The sequence below is a fragment of the Rattus rattus genome, chromosome 6 (genome assembly GCF_011064425.1).
Source record: "Rattus rattus isolate New Zealand chromosome 6, Rrattus_CSIRO_v1, whole genome shotgun sequence".
Classification (NCBI taxonomy): Eukaryota; Metazoa; Chordata; class Mammalia; order Rodentia; family Muridae; genus Rattus; species Rattus rattus.
In genome coordinates, this window is record NC_046159.1 from 157,250,879 (window position 1) to 157,266,895 (window position 16,017).

Below are 16,017 nucleotides of genomic sequence, written 5' to 3' on the forward strand. Positions count from 1 at the left end.
TGGCAAGGGCTGGCCTTCCTGGAACCTGGGAGGATCTTTAGAAGGAAAATAAAGGGTTATTTACTAAACCCTGTTGTTTTTCTCCTTGTACCCAGGGGCAGCTTGCTTCTTGCTCCAGGCTGCAGACTGCTTGGATAAAAAGCAATCACCATTCATATTTGTTGTCTTGAGAATGAGACCACGAGCCTGGCCACGGGGAGTGGGGTGGGGGGACATGTGGCCTTTCTTCTCTGCCTCCTTCCCGGTGAATCCCACCCACTCCCCACTTCCCAGACACCAGACACTTGCTGCCTTCCACCTCCAGACACCAGATGGCTCCCTCTCTTTGCTCTCCCCTCTAGACCATTTGGGCCCCTCCCTGTGCCTGCAAGAGGTTCCAGAGCCCAGCCTCTGCCTGGTGGGGCCAGCCATCCCCTCAACTCCCAGGGGCTACTTTTCATTCGTGTAGCTCTTCCTCCTGCTGGGCTTCGGCAGGCTCTTACCCTTCTCGTACCTTTCCTTCACTCTGAGGAGCACTGGCTAATCTTTGTGTCTGCCCCACCCCCCAAGAGGCAGTGTCCTGGGCATGGCCCCCTCCCCCTTCCAGCCCCTGCCGCTAGATGGCGTCCTCACTCTGCCTTCAACTCTGGCCTGCGGGGTTGGGGAAGTTCTGCAGTCTCCAGTTGGAAAGTCCTGGAAGCAGGACTAGGCTCTTTGGCTCCTCCTCTGTTCTCTGCCACCTGTCTTTCCTTCCCAACCCTTCCTTCCCTTTCCACAGTCTGAGCTAGGGATCCCAGCCCAGTCCGTGCCTCCTGGCCTCTTCTCTTTTCCTGTTTTCTCTCCCAGTTCATTTCTCTTTCTATGACAGCTCTGTAACCATCTCATTCTGTCCAATCACCCAGTTACGTCTCATTTTCCTCCTGATTTTTTTCAATTTTGGCAAATAGAGTTTTACCTGCTCCAGTTTGTTCTCTGGGGCGAAAGCTAGGGGAGAGGAAAATTCTACAGCCAAGGAGACACCCAGAGTCTGGGAAAGCCGCTTTGGTGCTAACGGTCAGAGAATCACATGCTCTATCATACTTTGTCTACGCCCTGTCCATCCTTCAGTGGGTTCTGTGTAAGGTGTAAGCCATGACTGTTTCATTTTGGGTCCAAATAGGCCTCAGCTCTCTGAGCCTTTAGAGTCTCCAAATGGTTTCTGGTCCACTACAGAGCCAGCAGCTACATTTGTGACTTGGAAAGAGGATGTAGGCAGGTGGCCTAGAGGACCAAGGGATGGGTCTGGATGCCATAACCAGTTCTTCTGACCCCAGTTTGGGCATTTCTTTACCACAGCTGCTGTGGCACTCCAAAATGCCACCACCTCTTTCCCTCCAGTCTTGTAGCTGCTGAAGCACAGAGGCCCCTGGGAAAGGTAAGACATTAGAATCACTTGGGGAGCCAACAGCTACAGGGCCTCGCTCACAAACAATCACATCAGCGTTTCTGCTTTGCCGACTCCCTTGATGGGAATCCCCAAGGCTTGGGACAGGGGAGAGGAACCACCTGTGTAGGTTTCAGCTGGACCATCCCCTGGGGATGTTTTCCAGTCCCTTCAGGATCCTGGGTCCCTAGACACACTGTTCTATGGCCACTCCTGGCTTGGAACAGCACACATGGGTTCATAGGACAGGACAAAAGACTGGAAGTAAGCTTCCGAGGTTCCTATTTTTTCTAGAGCAGGTATAGTGAGGGGCCAGTGTGTGGGTGAGGAGGTATTAAATCGGGAAGTTTGGGGAGTACAGCAAAAGCCAGGGCAGAAGGCAGGAAGCTGTGACAGCCACTTTGTCCAGAGTAAGTACAGGTTTGGATGCTCAGAGGCAGCAGGGCATAAGAAGGGGTCTCTGGCTTTGGATGTCCTTCACACTGGGAGATGGGGAGGCAGAGGCCATTATACCCTTTTCTTTTTCTGATTTAGGGAGCCTCACTAGCTGCTTTGATCCTCTCTGGCCAGAGCTCTTGTCAGACAGGCCAACCAATAGAGTATTACATCATTTAGGTGTCTTCTGTCCAGAGAGAAGGGAGCAGAAGGGCTGGCTGCTGATGTATGGAGTTGATATTGGGCCAATGTATGGGAAAGGGCACCCAGATTCATCTGGCCTGGCACTGAGTGCCATGATGTGTCACAGAGACTTCTTCTCTGCCCATTCATCCTGCTTAGCTGTAGAGGGACATTGGCCCCAGAGCCACCATGGCTCCTACTGTGTCTGGAATCTGTACCAGCTGTAATGTAGACTCCTAATGTGCTGGTTGGAGATTCGTCAACGTGACACGAACCTACACAAATCTGGGAAGAGAGATGCTCGACTGAGGAATTGAGAGTGGCCTGTGGGCAGGGCTAAGGCATGCTTTCTTGACTGACCATTGGCTTGGGAGGGTCACCCTTATTGTGGACAGTCCTAACTCTGGGCTGGTAGTCCTGGGGGTATAAGAAAGCAGGCTGATCAAGCCATGGTGAGCAGGCAGTAAGCAGCACCCCTGCATGGCCTCTGTTCTAATCTTTGCCTCAGGGTTTCTGCCTTGACTTCCCCTAGTGAAGCACTGTGCTGTGTAGGTGTGGGCCAAGTAAGCTCCTCCGTCTTCTGGGTTGAGTTTGGTTCTGGTTGTTTATCACGGTAACTAACGGAGAAGCACGCTAGGACACCCAGTCTTTCTAGAAAGTCTTTGGAACTGTGTGTACTCACTGAGATCTCTGACATGGTGCTGTGGAAAGAGAGGCTCAGACCTGTGTGTGACTGAAGGGGCTCCAGCAAGTCCTCTCCCCTTCCCCGACGACTGGGAGCTCTTCCAGTGCTCAGTCCAGGACGCTGTGGCCCTAAGCTCAGGAGAAGCTGCTGGCCCAGGCCACAGCCACTTTTTAGGGGGAGGAGTCTAAGCCCCAACATCCTTCTACACTGGACACAGAAGACCACACAGCCCCCTCTGACCTCCCACGGGCTGGCTCCTGAACAGCCTGGCCTCCCCACGTGGGGACCAGCTGCTGTCCATATCTCCTGTGGCCTGGGCATGGGTTCCAGCTGCAGGGTCCAGCTAGAGCCCGGGGCAGGAGCAGTAGCTGCAGGAGCTCCAGGTACATCAATCCATCTCATGCTTTTGAAGAACAAGTCTTCTCTTCTGTTGTCTTCAGAGGGACTCTACCATTCTCCTTTGAAGCCAAGCCGAGAGCAAGAAGCGGCGAAGCTTACGGTTCCTACCTGCTGTGGTATAGAGAAGAGGAGAAAAAGGGCTGGCAGGACGGAGCCAGGTGGGTATGGAGGGTAAGAAGGTGAGGAAAGGGAACTGGGTGAGGTGGGAAGCAGGACACAAAGGGAAGCCAGGGATGTTCAGCAAACACTTGGGTTGCCCAATGTTAGCCAAGCTTCTAGGACCCAACTCACTCAACGAGCTTCTTAGCCTGTAGTGTTCTCATAGACCCTTTCTCTAGGAGGCTTCAGGCGACCAGAAAACCAGGTGGACTGGTATGGACTGCTTCTTCCTCTGCGGCAGGAGGATTTTGCAGAGGATTCTGCTGGTTGAGAAGTGGTTACTCACTCCAGAAAGAGCCACTTCCATCAGATGCTGTGCAGTGTCGTGCCAGCCTCAAGAGTCGTGTCACGGTGGGCACCCGGATCCTGGGACTGGGACCGGAGGCTGGACAGCAGCAGAACGCTGCAGAAGATTGCTTTCTCCAAAGAGAGGACATCTCTTCCCCTCTGTCTCTCACCCCACCCTTCAGTGACCAGGGCATTTCACCTCTTTGGGGGCTGGGTTCTTCATTTTTGACTGTCCTATACAGAGAGGGTCTCCAGGCTTGAAGTCACATGTCACCTAGAACTCAGGTTAGCAAAGCTTCCTTGCTCAGTGTTGCACATTGTCTTTCAGTTGTACTAGCACTGAATTTCAGTTTACCAACATGAACAATAACACTGAGGAAACGAGCACAGAGTTTGGATATTCTGTCTGATTCCACAGAGAATCTATGGCAGGAACATCAGCAATAGCAGTCCCCTGGCCCCAGAGCCTGTCATACATCTCCAGCTTATGATCTGTGGGGCCCATGGCTGCATCAGCAGAGGGGAAGCAAGGAATGGAAGCAGAAAAGGAAGCATGAACGTGCACTTGTAAAGATAAGGCACAGAGGAATGTGTGCATCTTGGGGCTCAGGTAAAAAGTGGTCCAGAATCAGAGATGCTGAGGAGAAAACTAGGGGTGTCTGAGAGTGGTTCTCCTCAACTGCTCTGTCCTGTCGCTTCTTGCATTGGGCACACAGGGTCACTATTCTCTCTCCGAGCCGCCATCCTTACCATTGCCCTGGAGGGGCATGTTTCCTCACAAAGAAAGGTGACCTCACCCACGGGCACCAAGCCATGTGTGATCCATGTGCCCCTGATGCTGACTTTAGCCCTGGCCCCTCAACCACCTCCCTTCTTGTCTGATGTAAGATGTTTCCAAGAAGAATACCGTGTGCCCGATACACACCGTGGGTTCAGGGCTAGGCACGTCCACGTTGAATTTTTGTGATGCTTTAACCAGGAACGGAGACCTCTTGCTGCTGTCCTCAGAGGTGAGCTTGTTTTGAGGGCTCCAGCTTCTCTGTGGTGGCCTGGATGGGCATCGTGGTTACAAAGGAGAGATTTGTAGATGTTGCTTCTGGTTCCTTTTCATGTTGCTGGGATGAAGTGCTACGACAAAACAACTTGAAGGAGTTGCTCTTGATTCACAATAGGGAAGTCCTGAGAGCAGAGTAGGTGGCAACGGGCCAAACCGCATTTTCAGTCAGGAAGCAGAGAGATGAGCACTGTTGCCAGGTTCACTGGCTTCCATTTATGCATTGCAGGGCTTAAGCCCAGGGAATGGTCCCATCTATGGTGGGAAGATCTTCTTATCTCAACTAATCTAGCAAACAAGTCATCCACTATAGACATGCCCAGAGGGCCTTGGTCAGGGTTCCTCAGTGGTCGTCACATCAGGACAGCGAGTGTCAAGTCCTATGGTCTTTGGTTGGTACTTCTTATGGCCAGGGTTCCATGTATCATGTACCTGCTGCTATGGAGAATGGACAGGGAACCTGGTGATGGTCCCTGTGGCTAAGGTGCTCCTCTCTCCATTGTCATGTTGAAGCTTTAGCAGAGTTCAGTTTTCAGATTATTCCTAGATTATTGGTGTGTGAGATTCAGGTGACATGTATCTTCAAGCAGGTGTTGTGACTGCTCAGGGCTGAGTCTGTGTCAGTTCCCCTTGAGGCAAGTTGCTTCTGCCTGTGAGTCTGGCAGCTGTGCATGCTCGGTATTGAGTGCTTGGGTAGCCTTACTACATGCTTGTGTGCCTGTGTGCCTGGTCTCTATGCTATGTGCAGTGGGCAGCTTAAAACCAGAGTCTTAAAGAGTGGACACGAAAAGCATGTGGCTTGCTGGTGGGGTTTATTTTGTTCGAAGGACTGAGCTGTGCCATAGTTTTGTTTTGGTATCTGAGATGGCACTCAACTCAAATGGCAGAAACCTTGGCCCCTACTTGACAGTCTGTAGAAAACCTTCTCACTGGGCCCCCAGCACCCCTGGTGTCAGGGAAAGTGCGAAACCATGTACATCTCATAGCTGCCATTGAAGAATTTCCAGAAAGATTTCCAGTTAGAGAACCAGGCTCAGACCGGGAAGGATTTCCTTTGGCTCCAGGTCGATGTAAAAATGGGTCCAGGAACCTCATTCTAAGCTTTTGATTAACTTCAATGGGAAGATTCTCGATTCTACATCCTTGACCTTTGCAGGTGGAGACCTGCTCATGCTTGGGGAACCCTCTGCCTTTGCCGTGGCTATCTTGGGCAGGAGCCATTCCTAGTGCATTGTGTCTGCACTTTCGCCTGCTGCCCTGCATGAGGCTTCCAGCCCTGCCAATGTCTGCTGCCATTCCCCGCGGTGCCAGACATTGAGCTTCTTGTACGTGGACTGCGTACCAGTGGCCTGTGTTGTTTCTTATACCCAAGTGCTCTCCTGGGAGCTGAACTCTGACATCAAGACTGTGTCAGCACACCTCTGCACTTCTAGAAGGGTCTGTTGGTCTCATTCATCTAAGTTCCTAGCTAAGATGATGTTCAATAAATATTGATCACTGGATGAAAGCTTCTTATCAGTGCAGCACACTCTAGTGGTTTCTATTTGGAAAGGAATTCAACAAAAATAAACTAAGAAAACCAGTTTGGTTTCACTGTGAGGCCAAAGGCAGCTCATAGTAGGATGAGCCAACTGACTTTGGAGATATTTCTTTAGCTTGGCTAAGAAGAACATTCAATGAAACTGAGTTTCTCTCAACAATTCTACTTCCTGTATTTCTTATCCTCTTTGAAGAGTAAATAAGATAAACCATTGTCGGCCATCATGTAGTGGATCCAACTCTTTAGAAAGTAGTCTCCTACTTTGTTCCCCCTTTTTCTTTTTTCCTGAGAGAGTCTCACTAGGTAGACCTGACTGGTCTGGAACTATGTATATCAGGTTAACCTCAAATTCCTGTTACTTTTTCAGGGCACAGACACATGTGGCTGCTTTATGCATAAGACCCCCGTAGTGACCTAGCACCACCGACAGGCAGCACAACTCATAACTGAGTTTCCGGATGGCATTGGGTCCCCTAGGCTTCCAGGTGGTGCAGCAGCCACCATGGTCTCCAAAAGACAGGAACCGTGGCTGGATTCTTAGCTTAGTCTCTGCTTTAGGGGTCCAGGGAGATCCACAGTTCAATCCTCTTCCCTGCCTTGGAATGGGGGTCTCAGTGAGCTGTGCCATCCGTAACTTTGTACTCTCCTAACCTATGGCTTGACCTTCCAGGAGGTCCCAGCTTCTAGTTCAGGCACTGTCCAGCACTCACTCAAAGCCATTTCCTTCCCCTCTAAGGACTGCTATGAACTGACTCCCTCGGAGGGAGCTGGCTGTTTCTACCAGCAGCCTCTTCATAGCAGAGCCTGTTCCCTGGAAAGTGCCTGGTGCCACTTTTTCACAGATGGGAGGACTGGGGAGCCTAGACAGCATCTCACTGGGGGAGGGCAGGATGCCAAGAGAGACCCAGAGGTATGAGGAGGAGTCAAACTCCACTTCTCCTCTGGCCTTTTCAGTGTGAGGTGGCTTGCCCCAAAGTACACAGACCCTTAGATGAATCCAGCTCTCTGTTTGAGTAGCACCCAGACAAAGCCTGCCCTGGGGATGCTGCTCTGCTCCCTCCCACCATGGTAACTCTGGCATTCACTGGACCATGGGAGCAGGCCAAGTATGCGTGTGATTGTCTCGATTCTCTTGTTTCTTCACATTGGCAGACGGTGTTTGAATGTTGCGTACATGTTTTTCTTTCTCATCCTGACATATTTATACCCTCGTTTTGTTTTGTTGTATTTGGCCCGGTGGAGAAGGGATGTGTGTGGGAGGTGACAGAGTGGCCGGGACACCCTTTGCATTAGATTTGTTGTGAATGCCCATCTTAGAATTTGGTCACAGAAGGAAGGGACTTGGAAGCATTCTTAAAGCTGCATGCCAAGGTAATCGCACGGCATTTTGATCCAGCTATTAATGAATCAAATGAAGCAGGTATAAAGGCTTCACATACCTCAGGCAACAGTTCCATAAAGGAGGAAGTAAAACACATAATTAGGCAAATCAAATAAGGCACGGAAACAGCTTTCAAATATTTAGTCACATGTCATTTCCCATTAGTTTACTGTGTGCTTAAATGAAGCCTGTGGTTTTATGGCCTGGTTAAGAAGAGAGGCAACTGCAGACCATGGCTTTCAAAGGTGGCTTCCTCACACCCCAGGGTGTGGAGCAGGGCCGGTTATACCTAACCGAAGGGGAGAGAGAGAATAGCCTTTCCAAGGATGGCCTGGAGAATGCCAGCGTCACAGAAACATCAGTTCATGAGGCTACAGCTAGAGGGGTCTCTGGGGCACACCCTCCATCCCATTTCTATGAGGTGGATGGTCTTTTGAACAATGACGGAACTTTTGTTCAAATCTGCTGCATTGTGACAACTATTGGTCAACCTATCGGTCGCCTTCCTTTGTATAAATAATCAATTCTAATCAGTAATTGCATCTGGGCAACAGTTCAACTCTGCTGTCATCTTCTGGCTCCCAGCACCATGACTCTGAGGGCAGCAAAACACTTTACTAGAATGGTACTCAAGGCAGACAGCAGTTATTCTTATGTTTAACCATCTGGTTAACACACTGTAGCTTCAACTCCATCTCTACTGTACGGAAAAGAAAGGCGGGTACAAGGCAGAATCTTGAGAATGACGACTCCATGAGCTCCCAGAGAGTCACTCTCTCTCTCTCTCTCTCTCTCTCTCTCTCTCTCTCTCTCTCTCTCTCTCTCTCTCTCTCTCCCTCCTTCCTCCCTCCCTCCCTCCCCTTGCTAAAGGTGTTTGATACTGAACAGAAGGGAGGACTGAGGGATAAAAATAGCTGTGAAGTCAAAGACAAACCCAAAAACTTCTGCAAAGAGCTTTCAAACCCAAGGCCTTATCTGCATGAATGAGTATCAGGTGGGAAGGGAACTTGGCCAAGGCAAACAGGTGTGGATGCAAAGCCAGCATTAGCTAGGGCAATGCTGAACCTCACTCCTTTGCTCTGAGCCTTGACACCGCGATGCAGATCAGCCTACTATTGGGCTTGTATGCTAGACTTACCTGTGGGGTTGCTGTCTAATTTGGCTTTATACTTTCTTAAATTTTATGGTTAAAGGTCCAATCATCTGATTTATTGAGTAAGTTGTTCTCGGGCACCTTAGCTAGATTTAGCCTTATGTTACACAACTCTAATCCCAACTACTGCTAAGGTGGTGGCAGGACAGTAAATTTAAGGCCACCTCGAGCTACAAAGTTAATCCAAGGTCAGCAAGAAAAACTTAGTGAGACCGCTCTCCAAAAATGCTAAGGAAGGCTTGGTGGTGGACAACCCGCCTAGCATGCACACGGCCAAGTAGCAGAGAAAAGAAAAATAAGCTTAATGAAAATAAAGGCTGTCCGTTCTTAACTGTCACCCAAGGTTTGGGCAGGAGCACTGGGGCGCCGTGGACTACAGAGCCACAGGGAGCTGGTTTAAATCAGATATGACTGCCACATGCTTTTAGGGGTATTTTAAGTGTGACAATGTCCCCTCTTCCATACCCCCCTCTCTTTCTCCCTCCTCCTTTCCTCTCTTCCTCCCTCTCAAGATGGAGAAGAAAAACAATTCCATTGTTTCATTAGAGAAAAAATGGCATTTGCTCCTGGTACAAAAGTTTGTGGGAGATGTGCTGTGAAGGAATAAGAACCCTATTAAAATATTTATAAATCGAAACAACCTCAGAAGCCACATGCTCTATTAGGCCTCTCAGTGTTCTGTTCTGAAAGCCAGATAAATCATCATTTGGAGAGCAAGGATGAGAAATCCAAACAGACACAGAGCTCCGAGGGCTTCAATAAGAGGAGGCCATCCAGGCAGGGCCACGGATAGCCCAGCAAGCCTTGGCACTTCTGACTCATCAAAAAAGGAGAAAGAGGGGGAAATGTGTGTGCTTGGTGCCTCCAAAGAGCATCAGGAGGCAACTAGTTGTCTGCTATGGGCTTCTGATCCACTACAGGGGAGTGGAGGTTGTCTGAACTGAGCCCAGTTGGGTGGGCGTGGCACAGGGTACAGAGCTCCCACCTAGACCCGATACCACTCTGGCCCCATGCTGGCTCCTTTCAACCACTCCATGAGGTTTGGAGGGAGACTCGAATTTCTGGGTGTCCAGAAGCCTGCATGCTCATAGGTATAGCTGTTGTTGCCTATTCACACAACCAGTTAGTCCACTGCTCCTGATACTGAGGCAATGGCAACTCCATCCTTTAGTGCAAACACGAGGCCCACCCTGTGCAGATCCCAAGAACAGACTGCTTGCTTCTTAATGGCAGGGAGCCAGAGGCTGAGCATCATACAATACCATACAGTGCCTACACACACAGTACGCACGTGCACACACACATGCACTCACGCACGCATGCACACGGAGCCAATGGCCTCTACAGTCTTAGGCAAATGTCTTCTTCTTCTTCTTCTTCTTCTTCTTCTTCTTCTTCTTCTTCTTCTTCTTCTTCTTCTTCTTCTTCTTCTTCTTCTTCTTCTTCTTCTTCTTCTTCTTCTTCTTCCTCCTCCTCCTCCTCCTCCTCCTCCTCCTCCTCCTCCTTCTTCCTTCTTCCTCTTCCTATTCCTGTTCTCTCCTCCTCCTTCTCCCCTCCTCCTCCTCCTCCTCCTTCTTCTTCCTTCTTCCTCTTCCTATTCCTGTTCCTCTCCCTCCTCCTTCTCCCCCTCCTCCTCCTCCTCCTCCTCCTTCTTCTTCCTTCTTCCTCTTCCTATTCCTGTTCCTCCTCCTCCTCCTCCTCCCCTCCTCCCTTCCTCCTCCTCCTCCTCCTCCTCCTCCTCCTCCTTCCTTCTTCTTCATCTTCCTATTCCTGTTCCTCTCTCTCTCTCCTCCTCCTCCTCCTGATTTGGACACGTGGGTGGTGTAGGTCACTTTATTCTGCTTGGAGTCAGTACTAGGACCTTCTTGTCTCCTTAGCAGCAGCAGCCAAGCTCAGCTTAGGGCTTCATACCACCTCAGTGTCACAGACTAGTGTCCACTGCTGCATTCTCTACCCAGCAGAGGCCCTGCTTATGTGTTTGAAAGTTCTATCTCCCTTAGAGGCCATCTAAGGTTTGATTCTCTTACAGGAATACGTCAGACTTTCAGAGAACTATAAGTTACTGTCTAGTATATTTGCAGCCTAGATGATCAGATCTCTATTTGGTCTGATCTTTGGCAAGAATGCCCATCCAAGATCCTGAGGCATTTGCTAACCAGAAGGTGACAGTGGAAGGCCATCCCATTTTTCTGTTTCTTCTGAGTTGTGGGTGTTTAGACGTACTGAGAAAGATGTCAGCTGGGGAGCCATCGTGGGATCCAAACTGGAACCAACATAGTGACTCAGCAACTGCACTAGTGAGAAATGAGGTCAGTGAACTTAAGGGATATATGTCCCGACAGGCTCATCCCAGCAAAGATGGAGGCAAAGATGTGGAAGTAACTGAATGCCCATAAAGGAAACAGATGGATTAAAAATTGGTGTGTACTCACTGTGGGATATTACTCAGCCTTGAAAAAGGAGAAAAGTCCAAACATTTTCAAGAACATAGATAAGCCTAGAAGGCACAATGTGACTGGAAGATGGCCAGACATGCTGGTTTGAACAAGAGTGTCACCCAGAGTTTCTGGCATTTGGATACTTGGTCCCCAGTTGGTGGCACTGTTTGGGGGGAGGTTTCAGAGGTGTGACCTCATTGGAAGAAGTGTGACATTGGAGGAAGGCTTTGAGAATTACAAGACTGGAACCATTTCGAATTAGCTCTCTCTTCTCTTCTTGCTTGGGGAGATGTGAGGCTTTAGCTATTCCTTCTGCTGTGACTGTTGTCTGTTGCCACAATTCCCTGCCATGATGGGAACCATAACCCAAATAAATCCTTTCTTCTATAAGCTGCCTTGTTCATGGTGTTTTATCCCAGCAACAGAAAAGCAACAGATACAGAAGTGGAATCTAAAGCCAGCTGAGTGCACAGCAACAATCACAGAAGGGCGATTGTCAGGGCCTGGGATGGTGACAGAGGTCAAAGGTTACTGCAGCTCTCCTACATGCTGGGGACTATACAGTCAGAAGTAATGTTACATGCTTAAAACTGGCTCAGAGAATCAATCTCAAGTGATCTCAAGACAAGAATAGGAAGCAGGTGAGGGGATGCACGTGTGAATTAATGTTGTGGCAGTCATTTTATCTCTCATATATGTAATAGCATATAGCTGTGCTTGCTGTGTGCTCACTAAGACCCATATAAAAGCTACACTTAGTGGGCAGGGGAGAGGAGATGAGAGACAGGAGGATCCTGGAACTTGCTGGCCGGTCAGTCTAGCTGAGCCAGTGAGCTGAAGCTTTTGCATATATATATATATATATATATATATACATATATATACATATATATACATACATACACACATATATCTATATATCTATATCTATATATCTATATATATAGTGAAGAATAACTGAAGAAGACTGATGCTAGCCTCTGGGTCTATGTGGACATACACTACCACATACAAATCACACCAAATGACTGAAGCCTGTATAATTTTATTGGCTATCTATATCTCTGTAAGCCTGGAACAAGGAAGGAAGTCCATAGTCCTGGGACCCAGGGCCCTGTAACCTCTTCTTTGCAGGTGCTTGCCTTACCGATGCCTTGTGCCCATCCTTTCCTGAGGAGAGAGGGCATTCTTCCCCTCTTGCTGTCTCGCTTCCAATGCCTCTTGCTGACTGGATACCCTGGGGCAGCTGCAGGTAACCTTCACAGAAGAGCTGATTGCTGCTGGAATAACTGTCCAGCTCAGTGCCCTGCCCCCCCATGATGACCTAAGTCATGCCACGGGGGCTGGCGCTTTAATAGAACCTCTGTGCATGGTCAGCAGCAGCTCCCGGCACATCCTCCAGGGGCTCAGCTCTTGGAGGGATCAATGCTGTCCACTGGCTAGGTGACTGCCCTGCAGGTGACCAGGAACAGCATGGGCTTAGACATGGCCCCATCCTTCTCTCAGAGTGGTTGGCTGTATCTGGAGTGAGACTCTGAGTGCTTTGTCTCCTGTGACGTCAACAGCCCTGGAATAACCAGTTGCTGTCCCCTTACCCCAGGCCTGTTGCTCTTACGTGTGATGGTGTGGGTCTCTATGGATGGTGAGTAGGAAGCCAGACCTGGTGAGGCACTGTTTGCCAGACACAAATGGGAGGCTGTGAGCAGGTCCTAGGGTAAGTTCTGAGGCAGTGGGAGACCCTGAGGGAGGCTTGGGCTGAACAGCAGGTAGTAGAGGAGCGTAGGCAGTAGGTCCAGGGAGGTAAGTCCTGGGCCACATACAGAGCCTGACACTGAGGTGGCCAGGTCACAGTCTCAGTCCCAGCCTCCATTTTGCAGGCAACGGAGGGAATTGCTGCATGTTGGTTGGGCTGTGAGGGTGGTTGATCTCCAGGTCAGGTGCTTTGACGTCTGGCTATGACTTGAGTCATTACCAAGTAGTGCTTCACTCAGAAGATGGTAGGTCTCTGGGAACTCTCTGGAACACTTTGTCAGACTTGTCCTGAGGCCCTTTTCTGTCCTTCTCCACATGAGAGGCTCTGCCTTGGTACTTTTGTGCATCTGGCCACCTAAGTTGGGTGTACCCGGCCAGGGACTGGAGCTACTGAAGGGGGACCCAGCTGCTACTCTATTTGACTTTGCTGTGGCCAGCATGGAGCATCTGTGGACCAACAGTGATCTGACGGTCTTGTGTTCCCTTGTTCTTCAGGTAGGTAATCTTTAAAAATGGTAGAAAGTAACAAAAGATGTCAGATCTGTGAGGTACTGAGGACCCACCCACTGCCACTGGACTCTCCACTTTGGTGTCACATCAGAGCAAGCCATCTGGAATGTTCTAGAAAGCCTCTGCCAGCCTGACTTCTGGAAACGATGATTTGAATTGTTTGGTGGTGGTGCAGCCTGCTGGTCTTTTTCTAACGATTCTGATGGGTCTCTGGGAGGAGGACTCACTGTCTCAGCCTTAAGGAGCCCAGGTATATGGGAGGGGAGTAGCCAGCGGTAGAGGAGCTGCCTGGAGCTGCAGGCAGTAGTTACACTCTGTCCCCATCTGGTGACTCACTTACAGTCAGGGTTCCTTCTGCTGTGATAAACAGAGCAATGTGGAGAGGAAACATTACTGTGTCAGCGTACAGCTTGTAGTCCATCATCCAGGGATGGCAGGGCAGGAGCTCAAGGCAGGAACCTCGAGCCAGGAAATGGTACCACAGGCCACAGAACCATGCGGATCACTGGCTGGCTCCCCAAGGCTTGCTCAGTGCGTTCCCTTACGGTATCCAGGACCACCAGCCCAGGGGTGGTGCCACACACAGTGAGCTGGGCCCTCCCACATCAATCATCAATTGCTAAATGCTCCACAGGTTTACCTTCAGGCCAACCTGGTGGGGGGATGCTCTCTATTGAGTTTCCCTTTTCCCAAATGACTTTAGTTTGCATCAAGTTGATATAATAGAAAAAAGTATTTTTGGGAGGGCCTTTGGAGTAACTTAAAATAATACTTACGTCCTTGCTGGAGAGATGGCTCAGTGGTTGAGCGTGTTTGATATTCTTGCAGAAGACCCTCATTCAGTTTACAGCCTCTATCCACATGGGGACTCCCGAGGTCCTGCTCTATCTCGACTGCTGTGAGACAGCAGGAGGGTGCCACTGTGCCACGCATTTAAGTTCTTGAAGCATTTGCAATCTTTGCTAATTGCATAATGATTTTTTTTTTTTGAGACAGGGTTTCTTTGTGTAGTTCTAGCTGTCCGAGAATTCGCTCTGTAGACCAGGCTGGCTTTGCACTCAGAAATCTGCCTGCCTCTGCCTCCTGAGTGCTGGGATTAAAGGCGTGTGCACCACTGTCTGGCAGCACATAATGATATTTTTGCTTCCAGAGTGGTTTCCAGCATGTTAGTACTTTGGTCAGTCTTGGGGGGTGGGGCATAGCAGCTCCAATCCTATCCTTTAGAGACCTCTTTGCCTGACTTCCCATGGATGGTTGTTGGGAACCAGAGTCTACTTCCCCAGGGCAGAACTCTTAGTGTCTTGGGAACTTGGTGGCCCCTGGGCTGCATGGTGACAGCTGGTGGGCTGACCTCCCATATGGGACGCTCTTCCTGAGACAGCCTAAGACTACAGAGAAGCTCAGTGTTTCTAGCACAGGAAGCTGGAGGTATGGCTACCTTCTTCCCAGGAGGCGTTCTGTGAGTCCAGGCTTCTGGCCTGTCTTGGTTGGAGAGCACTTGTATAGTGAGGCCCTTGTTCATGTGCAAGGACAGTTGACAAAGGACCCGCAAGCAGCGTCCCAATGCTGGAGAGGGCAGGTGTACTCCCAGTTCTGCACTCGATCTGTAAGGAGGGACAGATCACAAGGAACGATGGATGACCACTCATGGGGAAGGGCCAGGGGCTTCCTGGTAGCAGAATGGCGGTGGGGGCCTTACCCCTTACATAGTAGTCTCCTTACATAGTAGTCTCCTTACATAGTAGTCTCCTTACATAGTAGTCTCCTTACATAGTAGTCTCCTTACATAGTAGTCTCCTTACATAGTAGTCTCCTTACACAGCCATGACTGGCTTAGATTTTCCTAAGTCCGAGTTTGGGAGTCATTGCATACATTATGAATCCCCACTAAAAAGAAAAAAAAATCCCCTCCATTGAGATTTAGAACACTTACTGTATGTTTTCTTAAGGTATAGAAGTCAGTAGGGCTTATCATCTTCAGAGATTAGTACAGCTCTCACAGCTTTACAAAATTTAGAAAATTGTTTTTGTGCATAGTGTGTACAGGTACATGTGTGTATGCATGTGTGTGTGTGTGTGTGTGTGTGTGTGACGTGTGTATGTGTGAGAGGCAAACTTTGTGTTCTTCCCCCGGCCTCCCCTTTTTCACCCCAAATAACAGAGCCTCTCATTGGCCCAGAGTTCACTGATTAGGCTGGGCTGGCCAGCAAGCCCAGGGACCTGCTTGCCTTGGCTTCCACAGAATTGGGGTTACAAGCACATGCCACCACACCAGGGCCTTTCAACATGGGCTCTGGGGATAGAACTCGGGTCCCCAAGCTTGCACTTTATCGACCGAGCCATCTCTCAGTCCTGGATAGATTACCATTAGCTGTGTGACTCCTCTTCCTATGACCCCGATCCTGGGCAAGCACGCACCTATTCTGTCCACCCCAATCCCTTGCTGTGCACAAATCTGAAATGGGACAGCATCTTGTGTGGGCTCCTGTTTGCCTCCTTCCAAGTGGTGTGGTACACTCTAGGTGTACCCTTCATTGTAACGTTGGTTTCTGCAATTGCTGCACAGAGAGGCCATCTTGTATCCACACCTCCACCAAGATCACCTGAGTTTATGTCGGTGGCAGTTTTGACTGTCGTA